This window comes from Crocodylus siamensis, chromosome 2 (assembly GCF_052110815.1).
Source record: "Crocodylus siamensis isolate JL-2025a chromosome 2, ASM5211081v1, whole genome shotgun sequence".
NCBI classification, from domain to species: Eukaryota; Metazoa; Chordata; order Crocodylia; family Crocodylidae; genus Crocodylus; species Crocodylus siamensis.
Genome location: NC_143396.1, coordinates 128,637,340 through 128,648,402, shown reverse-complemented (window position 1 = coordinate 128,648,402; position 11,063 = coordinate 128,637,340).

Below are 11,063 nucleotides of genomic sequence, written 5' to 3'. Positions count from 1 at the left end.
GTTATCTAACATCTCCAGATTCTAGAAATCTGGTTTTCTAGAAATGAAAAATTTCTAAACTAATTTTGATAATGATTTTGGAGAAAAGTGTTGAGAAAAATGTTGCAAAAACCCACACAGCTAGAAAGTGTTTAGAATTTTCCATGTAGATTTAGTTTTAAAAAGAAGATGTGTCATTTAAATAAATTCATGCAAACATTTCAATAGTCTCTATCATTACATCTACTACTGTTTGGATTTTCAGATAGCTTTATCAGGAGTTAGACCTCATGGAGAAAGCTGTCACCTACGCTCCCTTTTCAGACACACATACCTTCAATGGTCAGAAAACATGTAAAGGGGGTTGGATGCCAGCTGATTTCTCCTGTAGGCCAGCTTTTTCATGAGTCCCCCAGTGGCCACAAATACATCTTGAATGTGAAGGAAAGCAAGCCAGATCTTGCTACATCCACACCAGACAACAGCACCCTGAATAATAAAACGCTTCCCCATCCATTGAGTGTACTCAGCAAGAAAGGAACAAACTTGACACTAATGCAGCCAGTTATTCACTAGCTAATTCTGGGCAATCTTTGTTCATGCCAAAGGAGATCATTGGTCAAAGCCACTCACATAGCCTCTTTATCATGCCCGTCGGTATTCTCAAGGCAATAGACATAAAAGAAACACAAGTTTTCCGAGTGCTCTGGGCAGTCTTACTGCAACCATTGCAAAAGCCCTAAACAGAAGTGGGAGTGGCCAGACTCAGATTAACTAACAAATGGTAATTAGTTTAGTATTGTTTGTCTTAGTGGAGCAGTCACACCTAACGCTAAAAAACCGTCTCTATCCCTGACCTGCACAGCTGTGACTTGCCACTAGAGGCGTTGTGAGCAGGGCAGGACTAGGAGCTGTACCTGTGAGTTGCCAGTCCTTTGACAAGCAACCTGATTCCGATGGTTTCCTTTAGTTCCTTTTGCTATAGCTGCCACGGCTATTGCAATGAGATCCAGCACCTCAGCATGGCAGTCAGCCTCGCCCAGGTCTTTGTGTTTCCTTTTACCCCCTCAACTCTGTAACTCCCTTTTTTAAAGATCACAAAGGCTAAAATCAAGTTGTATGTGCATGGGCTGCAAACATTCCCTTTTTAATCTCACTCTGGTGCCAACTTCCTCTCCTGCTTGCAGCTTCTTCCTTTCTTCTTTGCCTCCCCTCCCCACAGCTCCTTGGGGTTTCTGGGAGTTGCAGTCCAATTAGCAGTCATCATAGCTCTGCAGATTGCACCCTGGTTCCATCTGCTGTTACACACACTACTCATTACTAGGAACCTACCGAAATCATGATTTCACATTTTTCACGGAAACTGCAAAATCAGTAGAACCCACATGAAAAATCCCGTTCCCACTAGAAAACATGGAAATGGCTAGCAAGTGGGGGCGGGGAGAAGGAAGCTGCAAACAGAAAAAGGGGGGGGAATCCCTAAATTGCTGAAGCACAGAGGGATGCAGAGAAAGGCAAGGGAGTGCTGGGCAGGGAGATTTTCATGCCAGAATATGGCAGCACCCCTCCTCCCCGCCATGCCTCTGACTAGCTGAGGGGCCCTCCACACTCCGCTGTGACAATGGCGACCAGCGCTGTGCTCGGACCGCAAAATTGGGGTGTGGCCCAATGGACTCTTTACACAGTCACCCGACAACCCTAAAAGAGATCCTAGAACTCTCCATTTGTATTGGCCTGGCTAAAGATATTAACCATTCAGCACAAAACATTTGCTAATAGCAACTAAAACTCTTAAGTTTGCAAATATCTTAGTTCTCATACTTAGTCTCTTAGTACTAAGAAGAGCATCTATCAGAAACCCCGCTTGCAGGAAAGCTTAGCCCAGGTGTTAAGTAATTTAAGAAATATATTCACAATTTAGTATCTCAATAACATTTTAAAGGAGACTCAGTTTTCAAGGTCAGATTCATAAAAGAATAGCTCAGCAATGAGTGGTATGGATGTCAGGTCAGTCAATTGACCTAAGTTCCTACAGGCAAACAACTGTGGATATTATTCAGCCAATTTAAAAACAGGCAAATGTTAAAAAGAAGTAGGACATTTTATCTAGCCAAAACCTTCACAAAGGCCTAGTGATTACTCTCCTCACACTCCCCACCCTTCCACATACGTACACCCATGGCGTCTTTGGAATTCAAAGTTACTCAAGACCCTCATTATAAAACTACTGCCCCAATTCCATACTGTTAAATAAAGGCAAGGAAAGTTAACAGTATATGAATATCTGGCCTGCCAGTCAACCAATCTGCTACAGTGCCAAGTCCTCCTTGCCTTTATCTCTCAGGCAGATAAACCTCAACGATAAATAGCAACCTCAAAGCTCAGCTTCAGAAAAAGTAAATGCCCTTTTTTTAGAAGGCGCTTTTTCTCTTTCACAAGTGTTTCAGCAAGAAGAATAGTGCCTGAGTAGAAAATGATAATCTGCTTTAAATCCCCAATGCCAGAGCTTGAGACAGGCATCAAAAAATGGTCCAAACATCAATTTGCAGTACGGGGCTCAGGGAGTTCTCCATCCAGCACACAGGTCCCTCCATTGTTTACAGGTGTTCTTTAGCATAGTATGTGCTGTCTGTAAAGTGTGCTTTTAAGAATGGCTTAGCACACTTGGTCATAATACATAGTGAATCACCCACAGAGTGGCTCACTGAAAAATTAGGCTTATTCATTCAATATTCACTCCCAAGTCATGACCATAAACATGTGTCTCTAATTACAGTCTACAATTCAGATTCTGCAATCTAATAATAAAGACAGACCCACCAAAAGCCCCATTAAATTCAGCAGGACCCCAAACAACCATAAGGGTCTGTCCCCATGGATTGGACTGGGGACTAAGGTTCTGATTCAGGGAAGCACTGGAATATGGGTCCAAGCCTACCTCTATTTGGTAAAGCACTTAAAATGGATGCTTTGTTTAAAATATGGGTGATTTAGGCATATGCTTAAATTTAAAATGTGCTGCAGTGCTGCACTGATTCAAGGGCGTCCAAGTCCTCTCCTGCAAACAATTAAGCATGTGAATCACTGTACTCATTACCATTGTCCCACGGAGTACAATCAGATTATTCAAATGAGTAAAATTACTCACTTGATCCATCTGCAGAATTGAGCCCTAAGCATTTTAGGACAGTAAGAGACCCTGGATGCTAATACAACCATTAGACTATTTTCTCTTGGAGAAGGAAGTCATTTCCATCAAAAACAGAAAAGGGTTTATGAGGACAATGTTGCCACTTTCATATGATAAAAACCCCTCTGGGCTGTATTGGTTGGTCTCTGTAATAAAACAAACGGAGATAGAAGTTAGATGATAAATTGGGATCAATAGTGTGACTAGGTGGCCCTGTAAAAGGCATTTACAGGTTTTAGGTAATCAGATGAATGTATAAATCAAAAGGTTTTACAGTTACAGGAATGTATTTCTAAACTCACTCCATACCTACCACTAAAGCCCAATTTTCCGAAGCCCTCACCTCCTACTTAGGCAACTAAGTGTAATGGCCAGATTTCCAAGAAGGCACAGCTCTCAGAAACTCCTATGGTTCTCCCTGGAGCTGTTCAACACAGAGCACTCCCAGAAATATGCCCCTAAAACTGTAGGCCTATAATTGTTAACCAGGGTGTCATGGCACCCTGGGATGCTATGAAATCCTTTTATGGGTGCTGTGGAATGCAAAAACTTAGAAAGAATGTACAAAATAAATCCAGAGATTTTGTGTAGGAATCCACACTGTTAAAAACATTCTGAGATAGCGTGGTTTTTCTGAGTCCTTTGCAACAGACGAATTGCTCTATTATTGCTCTGATGTCAAAAAAAGGTGAAAGCTAAGAGCTGGCATTTGCCAATGGATGTCTTGAGTCTAATGAGAGGTGCTTTGTGTCTAAAAAGGTTAAGATCCACTGCTGTGGGCAAGACACCACCGGGTCATAATCCCTGACAAAGAAATCAACCTGCCCCACCCAGGTTCACACTTGTCCTGCATTTCCAGGCAGACGGACAGCCATATTGGCTGTGTTGAAGTTAATAAGAAAGATTACGTAATTGTAGAACATTGCTGATATAAATGTAGCAGTGACTACCAGGGCCTTTCACAGGGGGGGCCAGGAGGGCTATTTGGCCCGGGGCCTCTCATTCACGGAGGGCCTCAAATTTAGACTTTGCATGTCATCTCCAAATGAGGTTATACATACACACACAGATACATTGACAGGATTGAAAGAAGACATTTAAACTTGTGTCCCATTACCGGGCCACACCGCCTGTAGTGCACTGTGAATTAATATTTTTTTAATATACCAGGAGCCTCAAAAAATGGAAGTGGCCCAGGCCTCTCTTGACCTCTGCGAGGGTCTGGTGACTACTACTGCTGATGTAACAGACTGCCAATGTGGGCTCACCGGGTTGGCTTGAGATACTTACCCTGGGCTAGAAACAGTGCCGGTGAACTCTGAGCGCCCCCAAGGGTGGAACAGGGGAGCTGTGCCCTGTGGAAAAGGAGAAGCCAGTTGAAAGAAGGGGTTTTCAGTCCCCTCATTTGCATGGGAGGGGGATGGCCGGGATTGTGGGCCAGCCACCCTGAGCCCTGGCTGGCTGGTTTGCAAGCCAGGGAGGGACTGCCAGAGGGGATAAAAGCAGCAGCCGAACTGGCATGGGGGGACGCTGCTGACAGTGACTCCGGGGAATGGGGCAGGAGGCCTAAGTAGAGCTGGGATGAGCTGACCCTGCAGAGAAAGCAGAGACCCCTCTGAAGAGCCTCGAAGGCCCTGGGAGAAGGAGGCAGCAGCAGTCGGCCGTGCCTCCAGCCCTGCAGCAGAGAGGGAGCCGCAGCCAGTGCTTAGGGCAGAGAGCTGGCGCCCCAAGGCCCCATCGCAGTGTGCTGGATGTGCTGGGCGAGCCACGAGGCATGTGGGGCGCCCGGCCAGTCATCTGGAGCAGGGATTTAGAGCAATGACCCCCTTGGAGCTGCCTGTGTTGCTGACCCTCTGCCACTGACTGCCCCAAAGGGGACTCGGTCCTGTTCCTTATTCTGCAGCTGATTGTCATTGGATGGAGTCCCTGAGCTTTGTGCTTGAGTCATGCTGATTGCTGCAGGAGCCTACTTTGTTGCTTGTTGCTTGCCTTTTTGGTTGCCATGGAGGGTCACCCTTCAGCCTCTTTGGGGGGTTGGGGTTTGATACAATTTGATTGCTGCCAATCAGAAGAGCCTACACTGTTGCAGTCTGTCACTTATTGGGAAGGCTATTGGAGTTGCTGGGAGTGAGCACCTTGCTTCCTTGTGGTAGCACCTCAGCTGTGGCTGAAAGCTGCTGGTTACCCTACCTGGGGTTCTTGAGTCAAGGGCTGACTAATGCATCTGGTTTGTTTTGTGATTCTGGTTATGCCATTTAGTGTTAGACCTTCTTGGGACCACAGGCTGCTCTGTGGGGGAGCAGGAGTCAACTTGGAAGTAAATTGATGCTGGCCAGAAGCCCCGCCCCACTCTCACCACACCATTCCTGAAATTGGGCAGGGCTGCCACCCGGGTTACACTAAGAAAAATCAATGGTCTTTTCTGTCTGCCATTTGTAAGGTAGCAGTGGCTACATTCTGTTGTTTTCCATCAAGAAAGAAACATATTTTATGCTGATGAATGAACCATTTGCTCTTCTGTAGATAAAATACAATATGACAACACAGTCATTTTTTTAAAAAATGAAGTAGTTGGTATACAGTGAAGTATCTCCTGTGTGGCTAAAAGACCTACACTAATAAATACCAGCCTTGATTATTTTAACATAAACTCTGGGTTCTAGGATGCAGCAATGAAGGGTCTATTCCTAGAGTCCTTCTTCACACACTGGTAGTTCCATTAAAGACAATGGGACAACTCACATGCATAGGGGTTTAAACACATAGTTTCTTAGCTTCCCGCTCTTTACACAGTCCAACATGTACTTAATTTTAGGTCTGAGTAGGCCCACTGATTTCAGTGGACCTACTGAGAATCTTAAAGTTAAGCATGTATACAAATGACAGCCAGATTATTTTTCCTTTGGGGATTTCTGCATTTTAAGGAGATGGAGGGAGCTGGTAAGCCACACCCACACTTTTAAGGAAGAAGCTTAAAATATTTTAAGAACATATGTGACACCTCATTTTCCCCAGAGGTTAACAGTAAAATCAGCAAGCTGTTGAAATAAGCAGGGGGTTGCCATTGCTTTGTAGAGGGATAGGATTTCACCCTTTTTCTTTCCTCAGACATGGATCTGCTTCCACCAGCTAAAGTCTTAATGATCATTTTCCCCTCTTTTTAAAAATTCCCCTTTCAAGAGGGAAAAAAAAAAATCTCATCAGAACCAAGTTCCACCTTCCTGAGGGCTTTTCCTTTTTTTTCTCTTTTTCAGTGGTTCAAGGTGGTTTTATTTTAACCAGTTCTTACACTTCTACAGAGCTCTGTAGAGAGAAATCTAAGTGACAGGTTCCTAAATGGATTTATTTGGCTTGTAATAGCACCATAACTCTGTGTCCCCAGTTGTGCTCTGCTCAAGGACTCATAGAGTCGAGCAGCAAAAAAAAAGAGAGATGAAAAGAGCTGTACAAAAATGTAGGTTATTCTCTGTGTGAAAATGTACAGGTCATGAAAACATATCACTTTTATTGAAATTTCTGGTGGATTGCGGGGGGAGGTGGGTGTTCATTGAAAAGATGAAAGATTACAGATTATTGAACTATCTACCCAGATCAGTCATATAGCTTTGGGGCTGCTTTTCTTCTAACTCTTCTTAGGCAGTGATATGAAAATGTTACTCTACTAAATGGAATTACAGCTCCTACGGACCTGAGCTTATTGTCAACCTAGTAATGCTCTTTGTCATCTAGTGAAGCTAGGCAGCCAACTTTTATTGATTTCCAACTCCCCTAAATCCCTTGGAAAACACCCCTAAAATACAAGTGTTCCTAATGTGTAACAAAGCATTACTATTTTTAGGGCAGGGCAAATTCATCACCTATGCTATTCTTTACGTGAACTCAGCCTGCTATATCTAACTATAGCTTAGGGTTGGTAAAGCATACAATTGTTACTGAAGGCGAATTCTTTTTTTCCCTCCAGAAAAATTCTGGATCTCTTCTCCATTAACAAAATAAATAAATAAATAAATACAGATTCCTGTTATTTATTTCAGAGCAGGTGTTCAGAAATTACTTCTCTAGAAAAATCAGTCAGATTTGTGAAACGGCAGCTTCTGAGAAGGTCAAGATGATAAGAATCTGGAGTCTGTAAATGAGAATGCAGCATGTTATGTTCATACTTATTCTCTTTACAATCTTTATGTCTCTGCCTGGAATGGATTCATATTGTATCATATTCTGCTTTCGTTACAATCTTGATCACAGAAAAATGAGCCATAGTGTGTTCCTCTCCCTGTGCTTGTTACTATAACTTCTATAGGTTACATTAGAACAATAAATTGTGTTTCTCACATAAAACCCTGTAATAGTGCTGATAAACATCACTACGGGACCCTGAGACACATATCTCAAGGCCAGATAACATAACAGTTAAATGAACCAAGGATCGGACTGAGTTATATTCTTCTTCCCTCTGAACAGTACCTCCAACTGCAAGCAGGTGTTCACACCTATAGAAGCATGAGGATTCATACTGTGAATAAGAGGATCATAATCATTCCTGTCAGGAAGAACAAACAAACCTGATAACAATGTCATTGTCAGAAGAAAAAAATACGAAGGGTGAACTTTTCAAAACTGCTGTGTGTTCCCTTAACTCCGTGCCCCTGGAAGTCAATGGGTAAATTTCCATTGCTCATCATTATCCACTGCTGAATTCTTTTGAAAATCCCATGCTATTTGCCCAAGAAATCTGCACTTTCCTTTCCACCTTAAACAAATTCAACCTTCAATTTAAACACATACAGTGCTACACAGATAGAGTGGTCTTTCTGTAAGCCTGGAAGAATGAGATTTAGATATTTTTAGTACCCCCACAAGTACACATATTGGTCAGAGACATAAGTTATGCTGGACTGGGTGGGTAGGGTGCTGAGCCCTGGGCAAAACTCTGCCTGTGGGGTGAGACCTGGCCTAAACCCTGAAGGGAAGAAGGGGCAAGGGAGATGGCAGAGGGCATCAGTGTTACCTGCCACAAAAACTCAAAGACGTAGAGTGGCCTGCCCCATCCTAACTGTGGCTGCTGCTGCAACAGTACTCCCTGGGGAGCTGCCATTCTCTAATTGGGCACCAGGGCTGGTTTCTGGATCTCCCACTAAAAAGTTATGCTACTGCCATTGCTCATCTTTAAGCATGTCCATCAGTGTCTTGTTGGATCAAGTCTGAGGGCTCAGCCATGGGATGGGCTAGAAAACAACAATGCCATTTAGCAAAAAAGGTGGAGTTTTTAAAATCTGGTTTTGTAACCAAAGAGAGACATCCTGAAATTGTTCACAAATAAATGCAAGTGGGAGAGCCCAGACTAGCCAACACCCTCATGATCAAAGCAGTCCCCTGGGATATGAGAGACTTAGGCCCGAGGCCTTGCTCTGATTAACTTGGAACAGAGATTTGAATCTCAGGCCCCTGACAGATGTTCACTTTAAGACATGATGGGATCTAATCCTCAATTCTAACAAGTGCACCTCCCGCCATGGTACACATGCCTTGCTTGCTGGTGTAGGGGGAGCCTAGGCTCATAAGCCTCCCCTAGCACCAGCAAGATAAAACCAAATTAACTGATTATCAGTTGGAGCAGGAACCAAACCAGTCCCTGACTCCAGCCAACAAATCAGCTCAGAACAGGGGGAGCCCAGCACCAGGCTGCCACAGCTCAATGCCAGGCTCTACAAGAACCAGGAGCTGTATACGTCCAAGATGCTGCCCAGCTGAGTGGCACACAGGGCTTGAGAAAGCCTTGCACGTGGAGAAGCTGGCACTGTGCTGCAGCAGCCAAGTTCTGTATGTGTGCGCCAGGGATTTGACAGCTTGATAGCTATCATAGGATTTATGCAGGGTGCTGTTTAAGCCCCACGTGCCACCTAGCAGAACAGCAAATGGGGCTTCACAGCTCCCCACACACAGGGAGCCTGGCAGCAGGCTGCAGCAACCTAGGGCTTGGCTCTTCATGTGTGAGGAGCTGTCAAATAGAGCTGTGCAAAATGTTGCCGGCTGTTTCAATCTGACACTGTTTCGACTCATTTCGAGCTCAAACCAGTGACATCGAATCAAAACGAAGGACTTTGAAACAGCCTCAAAACAAAATGAAGCTAGTCAAAATGTTTTGAAAGTTTCAAAACATTTCGAATTTCAAAGCAGACAGCAGCGAGGTGGTGAGAGACAGGGAAGAACCAGGGCTACGCTCCCAGCAGCAGCTGGGACCACAGCCCTGGCTCTTCCCATCTCCTGCCGCCAGGTTGCAGGAAGCCGATAACAACACAAGGGAAGGAAACTGAGCCCGGGCTCAGTGCCCCTCCCCACTGCTGCGACTGGGCTGGGGAAAGGAACTGAGCCCAATCACTCAGTTCCCCTCCCCAGAGGTAGATCAGGCTGATTTCCCATCCCCCATGCTAGATCAGGGTTGGGCACGAGGAGTCCCCAGGCCAATCTAGCACGGGGGATGGGAAGTCAGCTCAGCTGGGCTCACTCCCTGTCCCCAGCCTGATCTAGCAAAACATCGAAACAGCATCAAAACAGCCTCACTGTTTCGACAAAGCAAAACAGAACAGCTGTTTCAAATCAAAATTAAATTCAGAACAAAATGCTGTTTCGTCCAAACCTCAAAACTCAAGGTGAAACAGAACAGTGCCATTTTGCACAGCCCTTCTGTCAAACCCCATGTGCACCTCAGCATGAGGAACCCAGCACTGAGCTGCAGATCAACTCTGGGCTCCCCATGTGGTGCCCAGGTGGGCAACACACAGGGTTTATACAGCTCCTGGTGCACAGAGAGCCTGGCATCAGGTTCTGACAGCCCAGTGCTGGTCTCCCTGTACACCAGCTTTTGCCAAAGCCCTATGTCCTGCCCTGCTGGGTAGCAGATGGTGTTTTGGCAGAACCTGGCCACATGTTCAATTTAAGGTGTGATACAACCAAGCCACATAGTTCTTATACATTGTATGTGGAATAATTCAGGGGCTTGTTTGCGGCATTATCATGCCTTAAATTGACTTAGATGTGTGGCTGCGTTAGTATTTAAGGCATGATTTACCTGTTAAACAAGTGTTAAAGGTAACATGTCAGGGGCCTCAGACTTCCATATTCTAGCTGAATGCCCTGACCACTGGACAATTAACTAGTCCAAATTTCTTTGTGTTCTCTTTCTCCCACTAGCTTCAACCAGGATTTCTACCCTGGAACTGTGTAGTAGATAATATCAGGAACTTTAATTAGCTCTATTCATCTCCTGGCAGAATCAAGCTGTTAATGACACTGGTTAAGAAAATCTGTGAAGAATTCACTGAAAAAAAAATAGAATATAGTTCCTAAAGGACAGTATAGGACAACTTGCAGGGCTGCAAACTTTAAGTATATCCTTATTCAGGAATGTACTTAGCAGATGCTTAACTTAAAGCATGAACAGTTTCCTGGACTGGGACTGACATGTTGATATCAACTTCATCTCTTTCAAATTTGAACGATATTGATCATCTAAGCTTTTTTACACATAGTAATATATTTTTAAACCTGTCCATGAAGCATTGTACTTAAAGATAAGACTACAGAAAGAAATTCGTTTGTGGAATCCCGTATAACTGCTCTTTGGAATTTAGTGTATTTTGGCCTCACTTTTAATAACTCTTTAGCTAATTTAAGGAGTTTCTCATTTTAACAGTTTAGCAGCACAATTTCCCCTTGGTCATAAAAGTGTTTTGTTTTTAATATTCTGCTACTTTATCAACTGCTTTTCTAGGCCTAAGGCTTAAGCAAAATCCAGTTGTGATTAATAACGTGCTGTTCATTTGTCCTCAACTTCTGGCTCTTAGAGCTCAGATCTTTTATCTCCAGTCTTAACTGGGGATTTCTTAGCAAGCAA